Source organism: Misgurnus anguillicaudatus, chromosome 15 (genome assembly GCF_027580225.2).
Source record: "Misgurnus anguillicaudatus chromosome 15, ASM2758022v2, whole genome shotgun sequence".
NCBI classification, from domain to species: Eukaryota; Metazoa; Chordata; class Actinopteri; order Cypriniformes; family Cobitidae; genus Misgurnus; species Misgurnus anguillicaudatus.
Genome location: NC_073351.2, coordinates 2,835,001 through 2,843,544, shown reverse-complemented (window position 1 = coordinate 2,843,544; position 8,544 = coordinate 2,835,001). Strand labels below are relative to the sequence as shown.

General features: G+C 45.9%; 12 non-coding genes across 12 annotated transcripts in view; 6 read left to right on the top strand and 6 right to left on the bottom strand.

Annotated features, from left to right (window-relative positions):
• Nucleotides 1–2,085: 2,085 nt before the first annotated feature.
• trnae-uuc (transfer RNA glutamic acid (anticodon UUC)) lies at nucleotides 2,086–2,157 on the bottom strand. The gene has a single exon. It is a non-coding gene; the product is annotated as a tRNA-Glu (tRNA).
• A 542-nt stretch (nucleotides 2,158–2,699) lies between these two features.
• Nucleotides 2,700–2,771, top strand: trnaw-cca (transfer RNA tryptophan (anticodon CCA)). The gene has a single exon. It is a non-coding gene; the product is annotated as a tRNA-Trp (tRNA).
• A 399-nt stretch (nucleotides 2,772–3,170) lies between these two features.
• Nucleotides 3,171–3,242, bottom strand: trnae-uuc (transfer RNA glutamic acid (anticodon UUC)). Its single transcript has one exon. It is a non-coding gene; the product is annotated as a tRNA-Glu (tRNA).
• A 539-nt stretch (nucleotides 3,243–3,781) lies between these two features.
• Nucleotides 3,782–3,853, top strand: trnaw-cca (transfer RNA tryptophan (anticodon CCA)). The gene has a single exon. It is a non-coding gene; the product is annotated as a tRNA-Trp (tRNA).
• Nucleotides 3,854–4,252: 399 nt separating this feature from the next.
• trnae-uuc (transfer RNA glutamic acid (anticodon UUC)) lies at nucleotides 4,253–4,324 on the bottom strand. Its single transcript has one exon. It is a non-coding gene; the product is annotated as a tRNA-Glu (tRNA).
• Nucleotides 4,325–5,274: 950 nt separating this feature from the next.
• On the top strand, nucleotides 5,275–5,346 carry trnaw-cca (transfer RNA tryptophan (anticodon CCA)). The gene has a single exon. It is a non-coding gene; the product is annotated as a tRNA-Trp (tRNA).
• Nucleotides 5,347–5,745: 399 nt separating this feature from the next.
• Nucleotides 5,746–5,817, bottom strand: trnae-uuc (transfer RNA glutamic acid (anticodon UUC)). Its single transcript has one exon. It is a non-coding gene; the product is annotated as a tRNA-Glu (tRNA).
• A 542-nt stretch (nucleotides 5,818–6,359) lies between these two features.
• Nucleotides 6,360–6,431, top strand: trnaw-cca (transfer RNA tryptophan (anticodon CCA)). Its single transcript has one exon. It is a non-coding gene; the product is annotated as a tRNA-Trp (tRNA).
• A 399-nt stretch (nucleotides 6,432–6,830) lies between these two features.
• Nucleotides 6,831–6,902, bottom strand: trnae-uuc (transfer RNA glutamic acid (anticodon UUC)). Its single transcript has one exon. It is a non-coding gene; the product is annotated as a tRNA-Glu (tRNA).
• A 540-nt stretch (nucleotides 6,903–7,442) lies between these two features.
• On the top strand, nucleotides 7,443–7,514 carry trnaw-cca (transfer RNA tryptophan (anticodon CCA)). The gene has a single exon. It is a non-coding gene; the product is annotated as a tRNA-Trp (tRNA).
• Nucleotides 7,515–7,913: 399 nt separating this feature from the next.
• Nucleotides 7,914–7,985, bottom strand: trnae-uuc (transfer RNA glutamic acid (anticodon UUC)). The gene has a single exon. It is a non-coding gene; the product is annotated as a tRNA-Glu (tRNA).
• A 542-nt stretch (nucleotides 7,986–8,527) lies between these two features.
• Nucleotides 8,528–8,544, top strand: part of trnaw-cca (transfer RNA tryptophan (anticodon CCA)) — a 72-nt gene continuing 55 nt past the window's right edge. The window contains exon 1 of the tRNA in view: nucleotides 8,528–8,544. This exon is cut by the window's right edge and continues 55 nt beyond it. This is a non-coding gene — a tRNA (tRNA-Trp).

Genomic DNA, 8,544 nt, shown 5'->3' with positions numbered 1-8,544 from the left:
GCCCTTCATGACAACTGTGAGGGGGGTAAATTTTTTTTGTAACTCATCCGTTTAAATTATATTAAGCCTTAAAGTTCTGATAGTTAAGGGCGTGGCCACTTAAGTGAAGAGTGATGCATGGTGACGCGCGGCCAGGATGGTGAGGGCAGGCACCGCCTACTTTAAGCTTCAAAAACAATCTTCAGAAACCTATGGGTGACATCACTGCCACTACGCCAATCTTTTTGTACAGTCTGTAATTTTAATGTACATCATTTTTCTGTGGTATTTTGTTTATAAACTTAAAGCGCATGAGTTGTGTTAATATGCAGCTATAAACAGGACGACAAAGTGTGTGGACTTTGCTTAAAGTTGGATTAATATGTAAAAGATCATTATTGTGTTTCTTGGACATAAATGAGGACAGATTACAGGACTTCACCTATAGCCTGGTAGCCGGGTGTTTTAACAAGTACAAATATATTATTTAGATTTTTTTTAACGCTACCCCACAGATTAATTGTATATGATGACTTTTGGATATGGTGAGATGAAAACCTTTTTTTAGGCAAAAGATCGTTTTAGATTTCCACACATTTGTAAATTCTTTGGGCCCTGTAGTTTAACGACGGGAAAAATTGTTGCGTTTTTAATGAGCAACAGGTTGAAATGAACATGCTGAATGATGAACCTGTGGAGAGCAAGGTGTAGAGGGATGTTAAACTGAAATTCACCAAGTTTTTTTTTTATCTATAGTGGTGCAAGATGCTGATGTGTCAGTACAGCAAGATGAGTTGAGTGCTGAAGAGATATGTGATTTTTTAAATGGACTAATAAGGTCCCACAGACTAAAAAGACCCCCTAAGCGAACTGAATGATTATGTTGGGTGGAAAGCACAATGTGTGTTGCAGTAAATGTAAATGTAGAATTCCAAAGCAATAACTTGCGTCAGGTTCTTGAAATGATGTGGCAACAAATGAGAGTGCAAAGGACTAAAAGTGAGTGTGGTTTGTTTAGCCTTAGGCTATAGGTCAAATTAAGGGGAGGAGAGAGAGAAGTTTCAGGCCCTCCTTAAGCCCGATTTATAGTCGTGCGTAAGCTCTATGCCGTAAGTTATCCGTAGCCTTTGTGTAGCTCTGCATAGCCTGACATGTACCTCGCAAAGTTTTTAACAGCGCGTCAGTTCTATGCAGACCGCAAGCGCTGTGATTGGTCCACCAGAACCCCTCCCGTTAGGTAAAAAAACTGTGTCATAGGTATTTCCGTTTGCAACGTTGAAAACAAAGATTAGCCAGGTTGAGGAGTGATTTAACTCAAACTGCAACAAAAGTCGCTGTTTATTTACTTTTCTTACTGCTGGTCATCTCAAAACATACACAGCAAGTTGCTGTTTCTTCATTGTTTGTGTGTTAACTTGCTAAGCTTCTTCTTTGACGGTCGCGCTGCTATTGTGGTTATACGCGTCGATACTGCCTACCAGCGGTCTGCGCGTGTGTTTGCACGTAAACGCGGACGATGACGCAAAAGTATAAATGAAAACCGACACGGAACCTACACCGTCGCGGCTACACCGTAGGACCTATGCACAACTATAACGAGCCCTTTACTCAACAGATCCTCTAGATATAAAAGTGGGGCATTTCAAACTGGAAAAGCTGTAAAATGCAGCGACTTCTCATACAGAGAGTTAAATCCAGTCTATATTAGAGGTCGTTTGTTGCAGTTATGAAGTCTCGCGAGATTTGTAGCGCTGTACTAGAGAGACATACGCTTTTGGAGAATGAGTGTTGTTGGCAACCTGAGTGTGAGCCGGCCAATCCCTTTGACCTCACTAATTATCAGACAGATCAGTAGGTCATTGCATGAATGTCCACTTTAGCACCACTGAGTCATTAAGAATTTTTCCCTCTTCGAACAGGCGAGGTAACCAATGAGGAAATACAGTAATTTGTCATGAATCAGTTTCCGCCACTTTATAATTTGCGTGAGCTCAAAAAAGGCAAATATTGGGAGAGAGGAGGATTTTTTTACCCACTTGACTCAACACATCAACCCCACAAAGCAGCGAGGTATTTCAATCTGGAAGAGATGCAAAAGGTCACGGCTTCCCATACCGGGAGTCGAACCCGGGCCGCCTGGGTGAAAACCAGGAATCCTAACCGCTAGACCATATGGGACAACACGTCTGACAAACAGTGTTTTGGAGGTGGAGAGAGTGGCAATTTCAGGCCTTCCTGGCGTTTTGCTTTCAGAACGTTGTCCTTTTGTGACTTGAGATTTTGGTGAGCGGTTATTCTGGGCCACCCGATTGTCTGCAAGCCGGTTGTTCTGGCTGCACTGCTCAATCGGACAGATCTGTGTCACCCCATGTTTTTGTCCACCTTAGCACTGTTTGATGTTAAGGAATTGTTCCTTCCCTCTTTGCGGCGCTGAGGAAAAAATTGAGAATAGACAGTGATATGTCAGAAATCAATTTCCTTCCACTGTTCCATCTGCAGGAGTCCAACACCTTTCCCATAATAAAAGAGTGGAGTCGCAAGCCCCCCAATTTTTGAAGCAAGCCAGAAAGGATTCCTATCTTTCTTTGCATGTATAAGCATCAAACGTGTACAACAAGGACAACTTGCATCTTAGGAGTCGTCTGCTGGAAACGGTTTGCAGGGATGATCCAATCAGCTGGGTCTACGGAGCCAGATCAGGTGCCAGCCCGGTTGCGTTAGATCTCGTGGCGCAACGGTAGCGCGTCTGACTCCAGATCAGAAGGTTGCGTGTTCAAATCACATGGGGATCAGTGGTTGTTTGTTGCAGTTATGAAGTCTCGCAAGGATTGTAGCGCTGTACTATAGAGACATAAGCTTTTGGAGAATGGGTGTTGTGGGCAACCTGAGTGTGAGCCGGCCAATCCCTTTGACCTCACTAATTATCAGACAGATCAGTAGGTCACCGCATGAATGTCCACTTTAGCACCACTGAGTCATTAAGAATGTTTCCCTCTTCGTACAGGCGAGGTAACCAATGAGGAAATACAGTAATTTGTCATGAATCAGTTTCCGCCACTTTATAATTTGCGTGAGCTCAAAAAAGGCAAATATTGGGAGAGAGGAGGATTTTTTTACCCACTTGACTCAACACATCAACCCCACAAAGCAGCGAGGTATTTCAATCTGGAAGAGATGCAAAAGGTCACGGCTTCCCATACCGGGAGTCGAACCCGGGCCGCCTGGGTGAAAACCAGGAATCCTAACCGCTAGACCATATGGGAGCACTCGTCTGACAAACAGTGTTTTGGAGGTGGAGAGAGTGGCAATTTCAGGCCTTCCTGGCGTTTTGCTTTCAGAACGTTGTCCTTTTGTGACTTGAGATTTTGGTGAGCGGTTATTCTGGGCCACCCGAGTGTCGGCAAGCCGGTTGTTCTGGCTGCACTGCTCAATCGGACAGATCTGTGTCACCCCATGTTTGTCCACCTTAGCACTGTTTGATGTTAAGGAATTGTTCCTTCCCTCTTTGCGGCGCTGAGGAAAAAATTGAGAATAGACAGTGATATGTCAGAAATCAATTTCCTTCCACTGTTCCATCTGCAGGAGTCCAACACCTTTCCCATAATAAAAGAGTGGAGTCGCAAGCCCCCCAATTTTTGAAGCAAGCCAGAAAGGATTCCTATCTTTCTTTGCATGTATAAGCATCAAACGTGTACAACAAGGAAAACTTGCATCTTAGGAGTCGTCTGCTGGAAACGGTTTGCAGGGATGATCCAATCAGCTGGGTCTACGGAGCCAGATCAGGTGCCAACCCGGTCGGTTAGATCTCGTGGCGCAACGGTAGCGCGTCTGACTCCAGATCAGAAGGTTGCGTGTTCAAATCACGTCGGGATCAGTGGTTGTTTGTTGCAGTTATGAAGTCTCGCAAGGATTGTAGCGCTGTACTATAGAGACTTAAGCTTTTGGAGAATGGGTGTTGTGGGCAACCTGAGTGTGAGCCGGCCAATCCCTTTGACCTCACTAATTATCAGACAGATCAGTAGGTCACCGCATGAATGTCCACTTTAGCACCACTGAGTCATTAAGAATTTTTCCATCTTCGTACAGGCGAGGTAACCAATGAGGAAATACAGTAATTTGTCATGAATCAGTTTCCGCCATTTTATAATTTGCGTGAGCTCAAAAAAGGCAAATATCGGGAGAGAGGAGGATTTTTTTACCCACTTGACTCAACACATCAACCCCACAAAGCAGCGAGGTATTTCAATCTGGAAGAGATGCAAAAGGTCACGGCTTCCCATACCGGGAGTCGAACCCGGGCCGCCTGGGTGAAAACCAGGAATCCTAACCGCTAGACCATATGGGAGAACTCGTCTGACAAACAGTGTTTTGGAGGTGGAGAAAGTGGCAATTTCAGGCCTTCCTGGCGTTTTGCTTTCAGAACGTTGTCCTTTTGTGACTTGAGATTTTGGTGAGCGGTTATTCTGGGCCACCCGAGTGTCTGCAAGCCGGTTGTTCTGGCTGCACTGCTCAATCGGACAGATCTGTGTCACCCCATGTTTTTGTCCACCTTAGCACTGTTTGATGTTAAGGAATTGTTCCTTCCCTCTTTGCGGCGCTGAGGAAAAAATTGAGAATAGACAGTGATATGTCAGAAATCAATTTCCTTCCACTGTTCCATCTGCAGGAGTCCAACACCTTTCCCATAATAAAAGAGTGGGGCGCAAGCCCCCCCATTTTTGAAGCAAGCCAGAAAGGATTCCTATCTTTCTTTGCATGTATAAGCATCAAACGCGTACAACAAGGACAACTTGCATCTTAGGAGTCGTCTGCTGGAAACGGTTTGCAGGGATGATCCAATCAGCTGGGTCTACGGAGCCAGATCGCGGTTATTCTGGGCCACCCGAGTGTCGGCAAGCCGATTGTTCTGGCTGCACTGCTCAATCGGACAGATCTGTGTCACCCCATGTTTGTCCACCTTAGCACTGTTTGATGTTAAGGAATTGTTCCTTCCCTCTTTGCGGCGCTGAGGAAAAAATTGAGAATAGACAGTGATATGTCAGAAATCAATTTCCTTCCACTGTTCCATCTGCAGGAGTCCAACACCTTTCCCATAATAAAAGAGTGGAGTCGCAAGCCCCCCAATTTTTGAAGCAAGCCAGAAAGGATTCCTATCTTTCTTTGCATGTATAAGCATCAAACATGTACAACAAGGACAACTTGCATCTTAGGAGTCGTCTGCTGGAAACGGTTTGCAGGGATGATCCAATCAGCTGGGTCTACGGAGCCAGATCAGGTGCCAGCCCGGTTGCGTTAGATCTCGTGGCGCAACGGTAGCGCGTCTGACTCCAGATCAGAAGGTTGCGTGTTCAAATCACGTCGGGATCAGTGGTTGTTTGTTGCAGTTATGAAGTCTCGCAAGGATTGTAGCGCTGTACTATAGAGACATAAGCTTTTGGAGAATGGGTGTTGTGGGCAACCTGAGTGTGAGCCGGCCAATCCCTTTGACCTCACTAATTATCAGACAGATCAGTAGGTCACCGCATGAATGTCCACTTTAGCACCACTGAGTCATTAAGAATTTTTCCCTCTTCGTACAGGCGAGGTAACCAATGAGGAAATACAGTAATTTGTCATGAATCAGTTTCCGCCACTTTATAATTTGCGTGAGCTCAAAAAAGGCAAATATTGTGAGAGAGGAGGATTTTTTTACCCACTTGACTCAACACATCAACCCCACAAAGCAGCGAGGTATTTCAATCTGGAAGAGATGCAAAAGGTCACGGCTTCCCATACCGGGAGTCGAACCCGGGCCGCCTGGGTGAAAACCAGGAATCCTAACTGCTAGACCATATGGGACAACACATCTGACAAACAGTGTTTTGGAGGTGGACAGAGTGGCAATTTCAGGCCTTCCTGGCGTTTTGCTTTCAGAACGTTGTCCTTTTGTGACTTGAGATTTTGGTGAGCGGTTATTCTGGGCCACCCGAGTGTCGGCAAGCCGGTTGTTCTGGCTGCACTGCTCAATCGGACAGATCTGTGTCACCCCATGTTTTTGTCCACATTAGCACTGTTTGATGTTAAGGAATTGTTCCTTCCCTCTTTGCGGCGCTGAGGAAAAAATTGAGAATAGACAGTGATATGTCAGAAATCAATTTCCTTCCACTGTTCCATCTGCAGGAGTCCAACACCTTTCCCATAATAAAAGAGTGGAGTCGCAAGCCCCCCCATTTTTGAAGCAAGCCAGAAAGGATTCCTATCTTTCTTTGCATGTATAAGCATCAAACGTGTACAACAAGGACAACTTGCATCTTAGGAGTCGTCTGCTGGAAACGGTTTGCAGGGATGATCCAATCAGCTGGGTCTACGGAGCCAGATCAGGTGCCAGCCTGGTTGCGTTAGATCTCGTGGCGCAACGGTAGCGCGTCTGACTCCAGATCAGAAGGTTGGGTGTTCAAATCACGTCGTGATCAGTGGTTGTTTGTTGCAGTTATGAAGTCTAGCAAGGATTGTAGTGCTGTACTATAGAGACATAAGCTTTTGGAGAATGGGTGTTGTGGGCAACCTGAGTGTGAGCCGGCCAATCCCTTTGACCTCACTAATTATCAGACAGATCAGTAGGTCACCGCATGAATGTCCACTTTAGCACCACTGAGTCATTAAGAATTTTTCCCTCTTCGTACAGGCGAGGTAACCAATGAGGAAATACAGTAATTTGTCATGAATCAGTTTCCGCCACTTTATAATTTGCGTGAGCTCAAAAAAGGCAAATATTGGGAGAGAGGAGGATTTTTTTACCCACTTGACTCAACACATCAACCCCACAAAGCAGCGAGGTATTTCAATCTGGAAGAGATGCAAAAGGTCACGGCTTCCCATACCGGGAGTCGAACCCTGGCCGCCTGGGTGAAAACCAGGAATCCTAACCGCTAGACCATATGGGAGAACTCGTCTGACAAACAGTGTTTTGGAGGTGGAGAGAGTGGCAATTTCAGGCCTTCCTGGCGTTTTGCTTTCAGAACGTTGTCCTTTTGTGACTTGAGATTTTGGTGAGCGGTTATTCTGGGCCACCCGAGTGTCGGCAAGCCGGTTGTTCTGGCTGCACTGCTCAATCGGACAGATCTGTGTCACCCCATGTTTGTCCACCTTAGCACTGTTTGATGTTAAGGAATTGTTCCTTCCCTCTTTGCGGCGCTGAGGAAAAAATTGAGAATAGACAGTGATATGTCAGAAATCAATTTCCTTCCACTGTTCCATCTGCAGGAGTCCAACACCTTTCCCATAATAAAAGAGTGGAGTCGCAAGCCCCCCAATTTTTGAAGCAAGCCAGAAAGGATTCCTATCTTTCTTTGCATGTATAAGCATCAAACGTGTACAACAAGGAAAACTTGCATCTTAGGAGTCATCTGCTGGAAACGGTTTGCAGGGATGATCCAATCAGCTGGGTCTACGGAGCCAGATCAGGTGCCAGCCCGGTTGCGTTAGATCTCGTGGCGCAACGGTAGCGCGTCTGACTCCAGATCAGAAGGTTGCGTGTTCAAATCACGTCGGGATCAGTGGTTGTTTGTTGCAGTTATGAAGTCTCGCAAGGATTGTAGCGCTGTACTATAGAGACATAAGCTTTTGGAGAATGGGTGTTGTGGGCAACCTGAGTGTGAGCCGGCCAATCCCTTTGACCTCACTAATTATCAGACAGATCAGTAGGTCACCGCATGAATGTCCACTTTAGCACCACTGAGTCATTAAGAATTTTTCCATCTTCGTACAGGCGAGGTAACCAATGAGGAAATACAGTAATTTGTCATGAATCAGTTTCCGCCATTTTATAATTTGCGTGAGCTCAAAAAAGGCAAATATCGGGAGAGAGGAGGATTTTTTTACCCACTTGACTCAACACATCAACCCCACAAAGCAGCGAGGTATTTCAATCTGGAAGAGATGCAAAAGGTCACGGCTTCCCATACCGGGAGTCGAACCCGGGCCGCCTGGGTGAAAACCAGGAATCCTAACCGCTAGACCATATGGGAGAACTCGTCTGACAAACAGTGTTTTGGAGGTGGAGAGAGTGGCAATTTCAGGCCTTCCTGGCGTTTTGCTTTCAGAACGTTGTCCTTTTGTGACTTGAGATTTTGGTGAGCGGTTATTCTGGGCCACCCGAGTGTCTGCAAGCCGGTTGTTCTGGCTGCACTGCTCAATCGGACAGATCTGTGTCACCCCATGTTTTTGTCCACCTTAGCACTGTTTGATGTTAAGGAATTGTTCCTTCCCTCTTTGCGGCGCTGAGGAAAAAATTGAGAATAGACAGTGATATGTCAGAAATCAATTTCCTTCCACTGTTCCATCTGCAGGAGTCCAACACCTTTCCCATAATAAAAGAGTGGAGTCGCAAGCCCCACAATTTTTGAAGCAAGCCAGAAAGGATTCCTATCTTTCTTTGCATGTATAAGCATCAAACGTGTACAACAAGGAAAACTTGCATCTTAGGAGTCGTCTGCTGGAAACGGTTTGCAGGGATGATCCAATCAGCTGGGTCTACGGAGCCAGATCAGGTGCCAGCCCGGTTGCGTTAGATCTCGTGGCGCAACG